At 42.9% G+C, this 18,108-nt stretch overlaps 1 protein-coding gene across 2 annotated transcripts in view; it reads left to right on the plus strand.

Annotated features, from left to right (window-relative positions):
- Positions 1-18,108, plus strand: part of cadm4 (cell adhesion molecule 4) — a 190,739-nt gene that overhangs the window by 1,051 nt on the left and 171,580 nt on the right. The window lies entirely within an intron of this gene.

Here is an 18,108-nt window from a genome sequence, read left to right on the forward strand (position 1 = left end):
GTGTGTGTGTGTGTGTGTGTGTGTGTATATAAGTGTGTGTATATATGTATATACTAATAATATGCTTTACAATTGAATTGAAAGCAAAGATATTGCACTATTTTATGTGGCGTCAGAATGACCATAAGAAATGACAGGACATACATTTTTGCACATAATTTGCATTCTTGCTTTTTTCCCATAATAACCTGTCCTGCAGCGCACCTGTGCTTTGTGCGAACCCTGATGGCCCATGATGAGCATTGCAGAGTTCATCATGTCACCTCGTGCAGGATGGATGGCGTTGCCTATATGTCGCATCTGCTTCCTCCTCCTCCTTCTCCTCCTCCTCCTCCGCGTCCTTTAGGCGTGTGCGTGCAATCCCCAATAGGGCAGCATGTTTCACGCTTGGCATGTCATGATAAGTTCATCGCAAGGGATGCTTGATCAGTGCATCTCAGCTGTGCTCCTGTACAGCCAGAGTCCAGTGTAGTGATTTCCCTGCTCATGTAGGAGGTAACACACCTACAGTACACCACCTGTAAATGAATTCATGAGTTGTATCAGGTGTGTGAGAGTGGAGTAATCACCGTGCGTCTTGGTCTGAAGCTATTATCACAGTTCCCTGCTTTTATATTTCTTCACGGTTTGTAATCCGAGGATTTATTTGAGCGTTTGAGCGGCCTTTTTTTTTTTTTTTTTTATTGCTTTACCTAAACACTTCCATATGCGTGGAAGGAAAACTGGATTGCATTGTTGTTTTAAAGTTTTAGCAGCAAAGCTGTTTGATCTTGAATGATTTATCAGAGGTACGTTTAAAAATTCTAATCTCTCTCTAGCACTTGCTTTTCACAGCTTTTCGATTAGTAACGCTCTCTAATCATTTTCATAGCTCGTTTCCTCTATTGTTTCTGAGCCCCTATTTTTCTTGCTGCTCTCAAGCTGGGTTGATGCGTGGGGATGAAATATAATTTGCTACGCTTTAATAAATGGAGCTCACCAGGTCATGTGGCATCCCGCAGTCTAGCTTGCGGTTCAGCTCCCAGTTTGTGTTTGTTATGCATGATAGGCTGTGCGTAGCTTGTGTGTGTGTGTGTGTGTGTGTGTGCGCGCGTTACTCACAGGGCTCCTCATTGGACAGCTGAAGCTGGGAGGCGGTTCGACGATCATACTCATTAATCTCTTTGGTGACATGAAGCAGTGGGGGAGGGAGAATACAGCAGAGAGAGAGAGAGAGAGAGAGAGAGAGAGAGAGAGAGCAGTGGGTAGGGGGAGAGGGGTCTGTTCGCATCAAGTCATCTGGCAAATCAGATGAGACTTTTGATAGCAGATTTACATGGCGTCCTTCCCACCCCTGGAATACTGGATGGGGAAAAAAGCTCATTCAGAAGAGAGGTGGTGATGAAGAGTCTGAACAGAGGGAGAGAGGGAGAGAAAGAGGAGGTGCTCCCAGCCTATCTATGGTTACAGACAGAAGAGCAAGGAGAAAGAAAATGCAGGATGCAGATGGAGAGTGAAATAAGATGAGCCCGAGCCATGAAAAGGGGAGGGAGAGAGAAAGAGAGAGAGAGAGAGAGAGAGAGAGAGAGAGAGAGAGAGAATGAATCATGGCAGAAAGAATGATAGATTCATTTAGAGCAAGTGCTTCTCAAACCACTCCTCAGGGCCCCCCAGATGGTCCACATTTCAGCTCTATCCCAGCTCACACAGCACAGAGGTTGAGCAAAAAGCAGCAGGATAATGAACCTGGAACAAAGTGTCTGGGCTCTAATAGACAGACAGTGGAGACGAGAGAGATGGACGAGTGAGAGAGAGAGAGAGAGGCAGAGAGTGGAGAGGAGAGAGATGGAGGAGAGTGAGAGAGAGAGAGACAGAGAGCGGAGACGAGAGAGATGGACAAGTGAGAGAGGGAGAACGAGAGAGACAGACACTGGAGAGGAGAGAGATGGAGGAGAGTGAGAGAGAGAGACAGTGTAGAGTAGAGAGATGGAGGAGAGACAGAGAGCGGAGACGAGAGAGATGGACGAGTGCGAGAGAGACAGAGTGGAGAGGAGCGAGATGGAGGAGAGACAGAGAGCGGAGACGAGAGAGATGGACGAGTGCGAGAGAGACAGAGTGGAGAGGAGAGAGATGGAAGAGAGAGAGAGAGAGAGAGAGAGAGAGACAGAGAGTGGAGAGGAGAGAAGAACAAGTGTGAGAGAGAGAGAGAGACAGAGAGTGGAGAGGAGAGAGATGAACAAGTGTGAGAGAGAGAGAGAGACAGAGAGTGGAGAGGAGAGAGATGAACAAGTGTGAGAGAGAGAGAGAGACAGAGAGTGGAGAGGAGAGAGATGAACAAGTGTGAGAGAGAGAGACAGAGAGTGGAGAGGAGAGAGATGGACGAGTGCGAGAGTGGAGAGGAGAGAGATGGAGGAGAGAGAGAGAGAGACAGACAGAGAGTGGAGATGAGAGAGATGAACAAGTGTGTGAGAGAGAGAGAGAGACAGAGAGTGGAGAGGAGAGAGATGGAGGAGAGAGAGAGAGACAGACAGAGAGTGGAGATGAGAGAGATGAACAAGTGTGTGAGAGAGAGAGAGAGACAGAGAGTGGAGAGGAGAGAGATGGAGGAGAGAGAGAGAGACAGACAGAGAGTGGAGAGGAGAGAGATGAACGAGTGTGTGAGAGAGAGAGACAGAGAGTGGAGAGGAGAGAGATGAACGAGTGTGTGAGAGAGAGAGAGAGAGCCAGAGAGTGGAGAGGAGAGAGATGGAGGAGAGAGAAAGAGAGACACAGAAAGAGAAGAGTAATATGGAGTTGTCTCTCTCACTGCGTGCGCGCGTCTGTGTGTGCGTGTGCGTGCGTGCGTGCGTGTACATGTGAATGTTTTTGAATCACTCCCCTACAGCTGAGTCCTGGTTTACAGAGCTTTTGTGGCTGTGTCCCCCCCCAGGCTCGGGCAAGCAGAAACACGTTGTGTACACCTGAGATCAATCCAATCCCTTACCGTCACACACACGCACACACACACACACACACACACACACACAAAAAACCAAACACGTATAAACGTACACGCGCACACACAGGCAAAGCAGCGTGACGATCGTTACTCCGCTACTGCCACTGCTATTACTTTGGCTTTCATTGGCCTCGTCCATTTAATCACCTCGATTTGTTTATGCGGTGGAGAGCAACACGCGAGTCGTTCACTCGAATCTGTTCTCATCATTCGCCTGGACTATGTCAACGTTTGCTAGTGCCAGAGGGCCAGATTGCCTGCAGACTGTAAAAAAAAAAAAAAAAAACCTTCTTTGCATTCATTGTACCACACACACACACACACGAAATACTAACATGCATCAATGACACGAATGATTTGGAGGAGCAGGCCAGAGAAATGAAGTTTTCCTTTGCAGAAAATCAATCCCTTCAGAATTTTACCATCGCAGAATTGACATTACCGCAGATTTGGGCCAAGACGCGTCACGTGACATCATCACGACGCGTGTTCAGCCAAAGCCTCCTTTGATTTACGTGCGTTGAACACGGGTACACCTAAAGGGTCTCGTTCCCCGACAAACATCGCTGTGAAAGAGCGTGCAAAACAATTTCGTGCAACCGCAATTTCGCCAATTCAAGTAGTTTTCCGCAAAAAAAAAAAAAAAAAAAAAGAAGCACAAAATACTCCACAAATTGCATCGCAAATTTTCAAAGAAACAAACAAACAAACAAAAAAAAAGCTGCAGGAAAATCGAGCTTTTTTTTTTTTTGGCACAAGAAGAAACCCCCACAACATCCTGTATGAACTGCGTTTTCCTTTGCAGGAAATGAGCTGTAGAAATATCCTGGGTTTGTTTTTGTCTCGAGCTCCGTTGCCTTTTTCGCAGCTGCTCGTCAGCCAGCGTCGTCCTCACGAAGGTGCGAGCCGTCGGCTTTACTCCTCCTTCTGTTGTTCTGAACACGGTCGCTCCACTTCACACTGCTCTCAAACGCCTTCACCGTAAGCCGCGGTTTATCCTTTTGATCCAGGCCCATGGGTGCATAATTCTCCTGCTAAAATAAAGATGTTGACATTTTTAATTAAAAGAAGTGAACTCGCCTTCCTCCGCCGCATTCAAAACGGCAATCAAGTGAAACCCTCCCACATGAGCACCATCCTGGAGCCTTTCGTTAGATTAACTTCTCCTCTTCGCCTGCGTCCAGACCGCCAGTGCCTCTACGCCATTATTTTAGCTAATTATTACTAGAGATGCACCGATGTATCGACCGATAAAGGCTATTTTCCCCGCTGATCAGGGCGGACTATATCCTGTCAATCAAAGAGGGCGGGAAAACACATCGATTTCCTGCTGTGTGTAAAGATGATGTCTCTCGTGTAGAATGATGACAAAACTGCAGTTTGTAATCTCTGTAATCTCTGCACTGATCAAATTTTACCCCGGACGCTGCAGCAGTGAAGCGGGAGTTTCCGCGTCGTGTCTAATTTATTTTCTCGCGCTGAATTAAAGCGCCAGTCCAGTACCCCATTGAAAGGCTTAAATGAAGATGAGTTGACTAACAGGAGGGACTAACAGGAGGGTTTTTACAATTCAGTCAATGTTAATATGAATTAATAACATTCAATAAGTTAATAATCTTACTTTAATCTTCAGAATTGAGTTCATGTGTTCATGTTAATTAGAGCAATGTGTGTTCTGTTGATGAGACCAGTCACTGTGAAACAACTTGTTGAAATGGAGAGAATAAAGTTTTTATTTGCATTTCTTTCAGAATTCTTTTAAATGAATTATTATTCATTTAAAAGAAGGTATAAAAGGCAGAAGTATCGGTATCGGCCGATATCACACTGAATAATCGGTTATCGGTATCGGTTGAGAAATTTAGTATCGGTGCATCTCTAATTATTACAGTAGATTACTTGTTCGCTATAACGTTTATTTGAAAGTCTCAGAAGCGGCTGTGAAAGCAGAGGGGGGGGAAACAAAAAGATAGGGAAGTGCAAGCGAGTTCCATGATGTAGGATTATTTAGACAACGTTAAAAAAAGCCGCTCTGCGTTACGACGAAAGAGCCGGTCGGGAGGCTGTGGAAAGGTTTTAATTTCAGTCATGCATTGCATTCACTCTTCACAAGCAGTGAGAGAGAGAGAGAGAGAGAGAGAGAGATTGATGGAGTCTGATGGTGTGCTCATCTATTTGTGTTCCTGCTTTACACCACCATTAGTCCTCAAAGATAGTCGCAGCCTGTGGTTGGTGCTGGTGACAGTATATTTGCCATAATTATCCACAAAGCAAAGTTCATCTTTAGCTCTCAACCTATTCTTGTTTTTCACTTTGGGGAAGCATTCTTCACATCTTCTGGACTCGCACATGATTCTTCACTTCCTCAGTATGGTTTCAATTCAGTTTTGGAAGCATAATTTTGTTTGCTTAAGGAATAGTCACAGTTCAGTGCGGTTTTAATGACAGCAAATGAGTTTGTATATATATATATATATATATATATATATATATATATATATATATATATATATATATATATATATATATATATATATATGCGTACATTTTACATTTATACTTCTTCATCTGGAAGGCTATCTGGCAATCGTGGGATTTGAACTCGCAGCCTTCCGGTCGCTAGAACAGAACCGTAACCACGTAGAGTTTCTTCCATCTGGGTAAAATGGCTCAGTGACCCTGAAGCCAATTAATCAGGGCCTTTGAAATGTTTTGTAGTCAGGGACCTTTTTGGAACTGTAAAATAAATTCTCTCAGCACAGATTTATTTTATGAGCCTAATTCATGCGTTCAAGTATTAGGCCCATTTATTTATTTCTAAATGTTTGTTTATTTATTTATTTATTTATTTATTTATTTTAAATGCAAGAATATTCTGACTGTTTATTAGCGCCATCAAATTTTTATTCCTGATCTTTCCATCAACAGAACACATTACGCTCCAAAGCTGACAGTTGTAGGCTGACTTTGTTTTTCCGTTAGCGATTTGTCATCAGCAGTAAATATCAATCATGAATAAATATGATCTGAACTTTGATACTTCTACCACTGTTGGAAAAATGATTAGGATGATTATAATGAAGTAATTTTATGTTGATTAATGACAATCTCGTTCTCTCACAATCTCCCAGTTGTGTCACACGTTCAGGTGTTTTGTGTTCTACTCTTGATTGGTTTGTCATTATATACACACTTGTGTATATATGAGTTCTGAGGTCGTGATTGTGACATGAGCTGCGTCCGAATATCCCTACTACCCTACTATACGGTAGGTGAAAAGCAGTAGGAGTAGTATGTCCGAATCGTCAGCATTCATAAAACAGTAGGCGAGAAATACCTGGATGACCTACTGATTCTGCCGAGAGTCTGCAGTAGGAAATCAATGCACACTGCGCTATCCCATAAGGCAACGGGACTGGCATGGAAGAGCTGTCAGAACCAAAAAAATGGCGGAAGGCAGAAGTTGTAGGTCACAAATGACGGTACCAGCATGGTGGACGACGGTGTTTTTCTTTTAGTTTTTTTTTCTATTTTGTGACGTACCGAAGGACCTGTGTACCGTAAGCACCATGACGTTTTGTTATTGACCCCCCCCCCCCCAAACTTGGAAAAATACGTTCAAGCACATTCACTTCCTAATTACGATATTGACATGAAGCCTGCGTACGTCTACATTGCTACTCTTGTCTCGTTCCTGTCCTAGTTTCTTTGTTTTGCCCGACTCTTTGTGTTCTTCCTCGTTTCGTGTTTCGCCTTTTGTTCTTTGATCGCACCTACCTGCTGAGTCGCCGTCGTTACACCTTGCTATCTCGTAATTTTCAGAGCTCCTGCAGTGACGCATATTCCTGCATCGTGAGAGAGGGAGAGAGAGGGGGAGGGAGGGGAGGTTTATGGGTAAGAATAGCTTATAGAAACTCCCAGTTACCTCCAAAACTAATCTATGGTGCTGTGCATCAGGGAAATGCTGACTGGCTGAGCAGGGAAGTATTGCTCCAAGGGTTTTCATCCTTGAATGTCATTCATTTCAAAATGCATTCATGTGCTTTCGATGTGTCACGCTATGATTATTTGAATACAACTAAAACGATGCATTTTGTTTTTTATTGACACTAAAGCAGATCTCCCTCATATTCCTCTCCTCCTCATCCTCCTCCTCATCCTCTCCAGTGAAAGAGCGACCGATTTTAATGCCATTTCTCCGTTTCGTCTCAACGGCTCCGTAGAGGGCAGGGTTTCATCTCGGAAACAGAACGCATGCGGCTTGATCGACAAATATCATAAATACTGTACCTAGACAGAAGACATTGGCACAGAGCAGTCAAGAATGTGGAGCTATGGACATTTCAAATATTTCCATTCACCCCTCCCCCAATTTATCGGGATTTTGCAATAAATAAATAAAAAGTGGAGAGAAATAAATAAAAAGTGGAGAGAATGTGGGAGGTACTGTAAAGAGGAGCGGTCGAGAGGGAGTGAATTGGTTATGTCAAGAGGCTGTTGGTGTGAAGAGGTGCACATTCCTGTGCTTGTTTCCTTGACTGTCTTGATTTGTCAGGTCTCATTTGTACACACACACTAAATCGAACTAAATCAAAGCCAAACCGTTACACAAATGGAAGTATTTTAGAGTTGTGTTTCAAATAATAGTTGCTCATACGTGATGGACTGAGGGGGGAATGGTGGCTTGGCGGTCGTTGCTTCGCACCTCCAGGGTTGGGGGTTCGATTCGCGTCTCCTCCCGGTGTGTGCGGAGTTTGCATGTTCTCTCTGTGCTTCCGGGGGTTTCCTCCAGGTACTCTGTTTTCCTCCCCAAGTCCAAAGAATTTCGTCGTAGGCTGATTGGCATCTCTAAATTGTCCATAGTGTGTGAATGTGTGTGTGATCGTGCCCTGCATTGGGTTGGCACCCTGTCCTGGTTGTCCCGCACCTTGTACCCTCAAGTCCCCTGGGATAAACTCCAGGCACCCCACGACCCTGTGTAGGATAAGCAGTATGGAAAATGGATGGATAGATATTTTCCATGCAATTGCGATTCATCTTCCAAGCAGCAGAGGGCAGTCCAAAAAATGACAGACGGCCCCTTTAACCACACAGTATAGCAAAGCAAACTAAGACGTAATTATTCAAACAGGATGAACACCGAAGCCTCCGCTAGATTTGATTCACTGAAGGAGCCGCTAAGAGGCGCGCTCCAGCTAAAGAGGGAGAGAAAGGTTACAGGGCTTCTTGAGAGAACTGCTAATGCCAAATACAACACACCTGGCCTTCATGCCGTGTGGAGAGATTGAAGGGTGACAGTGAGGGCAGTCTGGAAGAAGGAAAGAAATGCACTTTTACAGTCTTCTTTGCAGAGTCAAACTGTCTGGGGAGAAAAAGCGCGAGAGCGAGAGAGTAACTTGTAAGAACAACATTGACATGGAAAGCAGAGTGTACCATTTGAATGTGTTTGCAGAAAACACAAACGGAGAGGAATTTTTTTTTCTACTGCACATTCAAACACAAGAACTACTTCACACTGCCGATGGTTGTAATGTATTTTCGGATAAATTTACCCAACTTGAACAGGCAAACAGTAAACTGCAGACTGTTGTCATTTTAGCAAGCGATGACACCTTATTAAATCCAGCAAGAACCATGCGCTCATGTTAACATTCCTGTTTGCTTGTCTGAACAGATGTTTGCTTAACCAGGTTGTAGTGGATGATAGAGATGTGTTTGATGTATTTATTTTCGTGTATTTATTAAATCCCCGCCCACTTCTACTACTAAATGCATCACACAGCACTACCTGAGCACTGTTCCATGTCTAATATGATCCCACATTAATGAATATGGCCTCTTTTTTTTTGGTCCCTTAATATCTGACCGCTTACTTCTTCTTGCAGGAGGGTAAAAACAAACCCCTCCTGGGATAATTTTTTTATTTTTATTAAAAGAATCCCCACGGGGATCTGGTCATTTTCTGGATGCAGCAAAGTTACTGCCGAAGTGGTTGATTGACGAAGGACTTTAATTTTCCATCCATTCATCCATTTTCTGTACCGCTTATCCTACACAGGGTAGGCAGAGGACACCCTGGATGGGGTACCAACCCATCGCAGGGCACAGTCACATTCACACACCCATTCACGCACTACGGATAATTTGGAAATGCCAATCAGCCTACAACGCATGTCTTTGGGCTGGGGAGGAAACCGGAGTACCCGCAGGAAACCCTCAAAGCACGGGGAGAACATGCAAACTCCACGCTCACAATGCGGATGCGGGAATCGAACCCCCAACCCCGGATGTGCGAGGAAAACGTACTGGACTTTAATATTATTTATCGTTTAAAAACATTGTGCGACTTATGGAGTTAAAATGAAGGACGCACTAAAAGCCAAAAGTCAGTAGTCAGTATGGATTTGAAAAGGTAATGCCAGAGACATATCTCCCTGCAGTTCTTGCCTGATTTCCCATTGATGCTAAGCAGGGTTGAGCCTGGCCAGTACCTGGATGGGAGACCTCCCGGGGAACACTAAGGTTGCTGCTGGAAGTGGTATTAGTGAAGCCAGCAGGTGGTGCTCACCCTGTGGTCTATGTGGGTCCTCATACCCCAGTATAGTGACGGGGACACTATACTGTAAAAACAGCACCACTTTTTCGGATGAGACGTTAAACCGAGGTCCTGACTCTCTGTGGTCATTAAAAATCCCAGGACACTTCTTGTAAAAGAGTAGGAGTATAACCTATAGTCCTGGTGAAATTTCCCCACTGGCCCTTCTCTATCATGTCCCCCTAATAATCTCCTTCTCTGAATTGGCTACATCACTCCCTCCTCTCCACTAATAGCTGGTGCGTGGTGGGCGTTCTGGAGCACTATGGCTGCCATCACATCATCCAGGTGAATGCTACACACTAGTGGTTGAGGAGTCCCCCCCCCCCTACAATGTAAAGCGCTATATAAATGTAACTATGATGCTGCATTAGTGCACTTAAAAACATTGTCTTGCCGTGGTTGTTGAGAAATAGAACCGTGTTGCTTTTGACCGCTCTAATCCACCACACTATTCATTTTCCATTTTTGTTTCCTTTGAAAGTCCCACCCACAAATATCATTAAGGTACCCAAAACCAACTGGAAGAACTTCTGCTACTGGATTGGAATCCTGTTGTAAAAGCAGGATTCCACTTTTCAGTTGGCCAAAAGTACTGTTCAAAGGGGGTGGTTGTGGGGGGCGGGGGCGGGGGGGGGGTTGTAGCGGAAGCTCACAGAGCGCAGAAGATGAAAAATCTATCCTATCCGAGCACATCCTGTAATTAATTTGATCGTTTTATTCATGAACGGGTTTGAACTTGGCATTGGATCTTGGGTGAGAAAGAAAGAAAGAGAGCAGAATTCAGCGGTCAGTGGGTGGTGGATGAGAGAGAAGAGGGCATGAAAAAACTGCCATCCAAGCGAGCCATCTCCAGAAAGAGAGGGGGAGGGGGAGGGGGGGGGGTGCTACACATGCAGAGGAGAAGAAAGAGAGTTTTGCAACAGTAACCCAGTCAGAAAACACAGAAAACAATTCAGCCAAGAGGAAAGAGTGAGTGAGAGAGGGAAGAAGAAAGCAGCACATGTAAGACAAATGGAGATGGAGAGGTGAGGCGCTGTGTAGGTGACTACAGAAAACAACAAAAACATGGCAGTGACACACAGAGAGCAGATGATCAATGGGGGTATTTTTTCGAGCCACCCACTATCCACTGAATCTGTCGCTGTGAGTGGTGGGTCCCGGATGAATCACACACACACACACGCTTGTGCACACACACTCTGCGCCCTCTCTGCTCTTGACAAACCACCCACTCAAGTCCTTAGCAGTGTGGCGTATAAATGAGAACTGCAACACTGATATCCTCGGCCCAAAGCCAGCAGAAAAAAAAAAAAAACAGAGCATTGGGAAATTTCTAATCTCCGTCGAAAGTGCTCCCAGTGCCTCTAATCAAAGCGCTCGCTCAGGTCAGGGGTCAGACGAGCTGAAAAAAAAAAAACCACAGCAGTCAGCACTGAAATGTCAAACATTAGTCACACAGGAAGCAAAGATTGCTTAATGCATAATAACTTAGTTGACACTGAGATGCTAACCAGCTGTGTGAGCTGCATGTAGATTCTCTCTCCTGTGCTGTAATACATCACCGACTGATCGACTGTAATGGACTATATTTAAGTATCATTTTGTCAAGATGAAAACGAATACTCCCACACGGTCATATTTCTATGAAAAATACCACGTTTTACTCCTTAAGTATTCATAGCTTCGAAGGACATCCAAGATGACTCAAATACATTTTTTTTTCTCTCTCTCTTTTTACTGGCCACCAATCTAACCTATCACACGCCTCTGTATGTTCACGTTGTTTTTAATATACTGATTATATGCTTATATAATCATAACATCCAAGGGACTCCATACCATGTTTTTTAGACTGAATGACTATATTGCATTCATTTTATCGCTGCCGGTCCGTTATAGGATTAATCAGGACACTGTTGGGTTTCTGTGTGTAGAGTATCGTGACTCTGTGTTTAGTTGCTTGTGGGCACGGCGATGGGAAATGGGAGGGGTGTGAGCCCTGTGCTGGGAAAACAATTCATACTTTTCCACAATAACATTGGTACAAAGATAGAAAGCCTACTTTTACAGTATGTCTACTTTCATATGAGCCGTTAAACCAGGGGTGTCCAATCTTATCCACAGAGGACCGGTGTGGGTGCAGGTTTTCATTCCAATCAAGCAGGAGCCACAACTGCTTCCACCTGTTTAATCAGTCGATCTTGGCTTTCAATAGACTATCAGGTGTGGCTTCAGCTTGGTTGGAATGAAAACCTGCATCCACACCGGGCCTTTCCAGATAACATTGGACACCCCTGCATCAAGCACTACTGTGGAGTGTGACATCACAAATGAATTCTCCCTCCCCCAAAACAGACGTTAAAAAAGAGTTAATGATAAAAGAAATGTGTACAAGCGAAGGATGGATTGCATTCGATTTCAAATGAAATCTTTACGAGATACAAATGCAAAACAATACAAAAATTCAACTGTGCGGAACTTTCCCTTGTTGCTGCAGTGGTACCATTTAAGGGTTCATCTTTTACCCCTTTGGTGTGTGTCTTTTACTTAAGAATGTGCATGTGCTGTATATATATTTTTTTAAATTAGCTTTTAGAGGAAAGCTGTGCAGGTACAATGGTGCTTAAAAGTTTGTGAACCCTTTCGAATTTTCTATATTTATTTGGCATAAATATGACCTACAACGGTTATCAGATTTTCACACAAGTCGTAAAAGTACAAAGAGATAAAGAGGACCCAAATGAGACAAATATTATAGTTGGTCCTTTATTTATTGAGGAAAATGAGCCAATATTTTGATATCCGTGTGTGGGAAAAGTAAAGTGAAGACCACAATGAAAAAATGTTCAGAGTCACAAAACTGTATTTGTGGAGTTGTGCATCCATGGCTGTTGATTGAGCATTGAAGAATGGTCTCATAAATGTACTTGGATGATAGAAAGATCAGGGTCACAGAATTTTCCATTTAAAATAAAGCCATGCTATGGAAAAATGATCAGAGTCCATAACATACTGTGAGAAAATGATCACAGTCCAGTCACATGACCCAAATCAGCCAATAGGCTTTGAGTAATCACTGGCGGACGCCCAGCTGAGTGAATTTCATTGTTAACTTACTGTCAAATTTCCTCAACATATCTCATTAGTAATTGCTCTCAGCAAACTTCAGTACTAGATCAAACAACATGGATGAGTATCCTCAACAGACTGAGAAACCAAAGAAGAGACAGATACATGGAAGTAAGGCAGGAAAAGAACTCCCTGTAAAAGACAGACTTGTGGATAATATTCAAGTTGAGATTGATGTATAATGTATATTCTGTGAGTTTTCAGTATTTAAGTGCTGTTGATGATGCTCAGTTGAATAAATTAGTACAAGTTCATCACTGTATTACCGTGAACGCCCACGAAAGAAAGATCAGAGTCTGCACAAGCATTTTTTTCATCCTTCAGTTAACACGATGGAAACAATAATGGCTGATAACTTTTGGTGTCTTCATAAAGACTATGAATGGGTCTAGTGAACATCATATCAAGATTTTCTCTGCTCTCAACTATTATGACATAAGAAGGTTCTGAACTTTTAAATTCAAATTCTAGAATTCAAGCACAATGTGACTGACCATTTTATCAATGGTGCCTTCAAGTGCTTTTAGTATCTGGTGTGAACCCCTTTGTGTAGCAGTAACTGCTATTACATATTTCCAGTAACTGTTTACTAGGGTTCTCTTTATGTACTTATTTAGGACTTGTGTGAAAATCTGATTAATGTTTTAGGTAATATGGAAAATTCTTTCAAGCACCATTGTACATCTCCCTGACTACAAGATGTCCAATGATGTACAATGCCACAGGAATGTATTTATTCTCGCGATGTCATTTTGTAATATCCGCAGTCCTCGTCCATCAGGTCATAGGTTTCGTCAGCAGATACACAGTCAGTTACGTGTTGTATCGGCCGTGGATTTTCATAGCGCTGCATCTCTAATTCCAGCAGCGTCTGGACTATCCCATCTCATCACCCTTAAAAACAATGACTCAAACGAGCCTTTGATCCGGCATAATTAGCAGGTCGGCGAATAAATCTTCATTAACAGTAATTAATTCGTGCCATGGAAAAACAAACATCAAAAAGTTGCAAATAAATCCTCAATTAAAGCTTCCTAAGCGTGACAGAAGGGGCGAAGAAGTCACTGGCCGTAATCCACAGGCATACTTGGCATGATTTAGATCCGTTTTATTATCCGTGTGGAGAAGAGACGCAGAATCAGAAGGTCAGAGTATTGCTCAGGGAGGCAGAGACGACTTTAGGTCCAGACTTGAAGAGATTACTTCATGGATTATTTTTTGCTGTGATTGCATCGGTTTAGGAAATGGCATTCGGACAGTGTGGAGTGTGGAGACGTCCCCGTCGGCCGACCTTGACTATAGGCTGGTGCTGCAGGTTTCCTCCAGGCAATTCTTAGCAGCAAAAAATAAATAAAAAATAATAATCATAAGAGTAGACTCTTCTAAGGGATTTCTGGCTGGTATGTCTGGACTGTAGATTCGTGGCTTTTCTTTCTCTTTACCTCAGAGACCAGCTTGGTACACACAGTCATCTGTGAGCACATCTGATAAATAATCATATCTCCCACAGACAGCTGAGCTACTGTCATGAACGCCTGGAGTTGCGCCACTACATCTCTAGTAATCCTCAGCCCTCTAACATGACCTCCAGTCAGACACTTATTCCTGTTCTGAGTCACGGGATTACTAATGGAGCTGTCCGACAATCGCACTCACTGCCATGTAAATAACACGGAATTCCAGACATTCCAGCGTCGTGTCCAACACCGTTCCAAGTATTTTTTTTAATCTGCCTATCTTGATTGGTGTTTAACCATGGCCTCGTGTTTACCATCTAGTTCATGTCTGCTTGCTGATCGCCTGACCAGTTGCCTTCCTCATGTTTGCCTTAGCCCTTTGGTTTGTTTGCTATTTTGATTTTAATAAAACTGGAAAACCTGCACATCCATCTGTTCACTTCATGATATCCACACTGCCCACATTAAAGATTTACAGCCACATTGTAAACCCAATGTTTTTTTTGTTTTTTTTTTGTACTGACACAATTTTCTTAAGAAAATGGTAGACCGTGGAACGATCGACGTCTCCGATGCCAGATTGTTGAAAGTTGCATTTAGAAGAGGTGAGATTTGAGGTTCAGTGAACACGGTAGGTGATGCTATTTTATAGACTGACAATGGAGCTGTCGGTTTACTGAAATTGTAGTCATGAATTACAAATTAAGTGCGGTGTGTGTGTGTGTGTGTTTACGACACTCATTTGAAACATACACCGATCAGCCTTAACATTAAACCCATCTGTGTAGGTCATCCTTGTGCCACCTAAACAGCTCTGATCCGTCAAGGCATGGAATCCACAAGACCTCGGAAGGGGTCCTGTGGTATCTGGCACCAAGACGTTGGTCCAGTGCTCACGTGCCCAGTGTAAGCAGTTGGTGGTGGGGTGGTCAGGGGTCAGCATGGGCACTCTGATCGGTCTGCAGCTCCTGCGACACCTTTCTGTCATAGCCAGCATGAACATTTTTCAACAATTTGTGCTATAGCAGCTCTTCTGTGCGCTTCTGTAACCAGACGGGCTAGCCTTCACTCCCCACGTGCATCACGTGCATCACCTTGGGCGCCCATGACCCTGTCGCCGGTTCACTGGTTGTCCTTCCATGGACCATTTTTGGTAGGTACTAACCACTGCATACTAGGAACACCCCACAAGACCTGCTGCCCTGTCCCAGTCGTCTAACCATCACAATTCGGCCCTTGTCAAAGACGCTCAGATCCTTACGCTTGCCCATTTTTCCTGCTTCCAACACATCAATTTCGAGAACTGACTGTTCACTTGCTGCCTAATATATCCCACCCCTTAACAGGTGCCAATGTAACGAGTTAATCAATGTTATTCACATCACCCGGCAGCGGTTTTAATGTTATGGCTGATTGGTGTATGACTTATCATACACTTGGGACAGCTGTGAACCCTAACACACTAAATGTTGGTAAAATAATTTTGACATCTTCATTTTGTCTTGCCCAGTCTAACAGCAATGATTTCCGTTTCAGTCCTCAGGAAGTGCATGTGAAAGTACTTGGATGCTAGGTTTGCAAGAACTGTGTTGTAGCAGTAAAGTAGGACATTTCAACATTAACATTTCAACATTTGCATAAAATTTTAATGTCTGTGTGTGATCTCCTTTATGAGTATTTCACTGGCTCACCCTGGTAATATAGACCCAGCGTTTTCCTGTAGTAGCAAATTGGCCCATGTTTTTTGCTAGATAGTTCATTTGAGTTGATAAAATAACAGTATTCTGCACAAGCTGCATTTGCTCTCTAGACACAGGAACAGAACAGCGAAAAGTCACGTTGTTGTTGTTCTGCTTCACTATTCGCATGGTCAAATTCAGTCCCAAGTGCATTTGAATTTCAGTGTTTGAACATTAATGAGAACACAACGTTTTGCTACATTACAGACAGTGACCATGCTCTACTACGTGCACCGAATGTTAAAACGGATGCCTTCTTAAAGAAAATCAAAAAGATTCACTGTGAAAACCATCACGTTTTCAGATTGTTTAAAAACCCGGTCAAATTTTGACATTTCGTAGAATACCCAAGATCCGTGTAAAAATCCGTTGTCTTCAACTCGTCTTAGCAGGAGTTTTTATTTATTAAAAAAACAACAACTCCATTAGCTTGCATCCTAGTGAGTCCCTCCAGGATTTGGCGATTTCGTTAATGCAAATGAACGCAAAATCAGTCAAACTCCACAATATTCGGAGGAGCTTGCAATTATTTTTCAAAACGATTGCAGATTTTCAGCAGATTTGGGCCAAGACGTGTCGCGTGACGTCGTCACGACGTGCATTCAGCCGAAGCCCTCTTCGATTCACGTGCGTCGAACATGAGTACAGCTAAAAGGTCTCATTTACCGACAAAGGTCCCGGTGAAAGACCTCGCAAAACAATTTCGTGCAACTGCAATTCTGCCAATTCGAGTAGTTTTACACAAAAAACAAAAACAAACAAACTAACTCAGTAAATTACATAACAAATATATATATATATATATATATATATATATATGTATATGTATGTATGTATATGTGTATATACAGTATCTCACAAAAGTGAGTACACCCCTCACATTTTGTAAATATTTGATTAGATCTTTTCATGTGACGACACTGAAGAAATGACACTTTGCTACAATGTAAAGTAGTGAGTGTACAGCTTGTGTAACAGTGTAAATTTGCTGTCCCCTCAAAATAACTCAACACACAGCCATTAATGTCTAAACCACTGGCAACAAAAGTGAGTACACCCCTAAGTGAAAATGTCCAAATTGGGTCCAAAGTGTCAATATTTTGTGTGGCCACCATTATTTTCCAGCACTGCCTTAACCCTCTTGGGCATGGAGTTCACCAGAGCTTCACAGGTTGCCACTATAGTCCTCTTCCACTCCTCCATGACGACCTCACAGAGCTGGTGGATGTAAGAGACCTTGTGCTCCTCCACCGTCCGTTTGAGGATGCCCCACAGATGCTCAATAGGGTTTAGTCCATCACCTTCACCCTCAGCTTCTTTAACAAGGCAGTGGTCGTCTTGGACGTGTGTTTGGGGTCGTTATCATGCTGGAATACTGCATATTGATCATGTTCTGCTTCAGTATGTCATACTGTATGTGTATGTGTGTATATGTGTATATATATATGTATGTCATATGTCCTCATTGCATAGGGTATAACATAACAGCACTGTAAACCCCATTTAGTTCACTACTGTATATTCCCAAAAATACGATTAGTGCCTATTAAAAATTGTACATCACTTTTATTATTTTTTCCCCCAAATCATATAAATGAACACATCCTTTTAAAAATGTCAGATTTTCTGATTCTGGCTTGAAAAAAAAAAAAGTTTGATGTAAAAGGCCTTCATTTATTCATGTTGTTCTTCCCTACAGAAAGCCAAAAACGTGTTGAAATGCATGTTAAAATTCGAACATGTTCTTTGACGTAAGCATAACGCGAAAGGATTTGATCCTGTGCCATAACGGTCGAAAGTCGTAGATAAACTCTGTGTTTTTATTTCATACCTGAAACTTCAACACTGTACACTAACTAAGCAGTTGTCGGTGTTGTGATGGCAGAACGTGTCAGACCTCAAAGTATTTCATGTTGAAGTGGTGTTAACCAGACAAACCAGACTGCACAAACACTTCTTATGTATTCCAAGGTTTTTTTTTTCCCCCCGACCCAATTATCTCCTCAATGCTAGTCACCGCCGGTTCCCACCCGCTGCATGAATATATTAATGACATTAAAGTAAATGTAGCCTCGGTGATTAAAATGCAGGCTGCTTCTCTTTCTTTTTTCCTTTTTTTTTTTTTTTTTTTTCTTTTTCTTCTCTCAGCGTGACACCATTAATCACATGTTAATCAAAGTGACTATGTTGACTGATGTCCCACAAGAT

This window comes from Ictalurus furcatus, chromosome 1 (genome assembly GCF_023375685.1).
Source record: "Ictalurus furcatus strain D&B chromosome 1, Billie_1.0, whole genome shotgun sequence".
NCBI classification, from domain to species: Eukaryota; Metazoa; Chordata; class Actinopteri; order Siluriformes; family Ictaluridae; genus Ictalurus; species Ictalurus furcatus.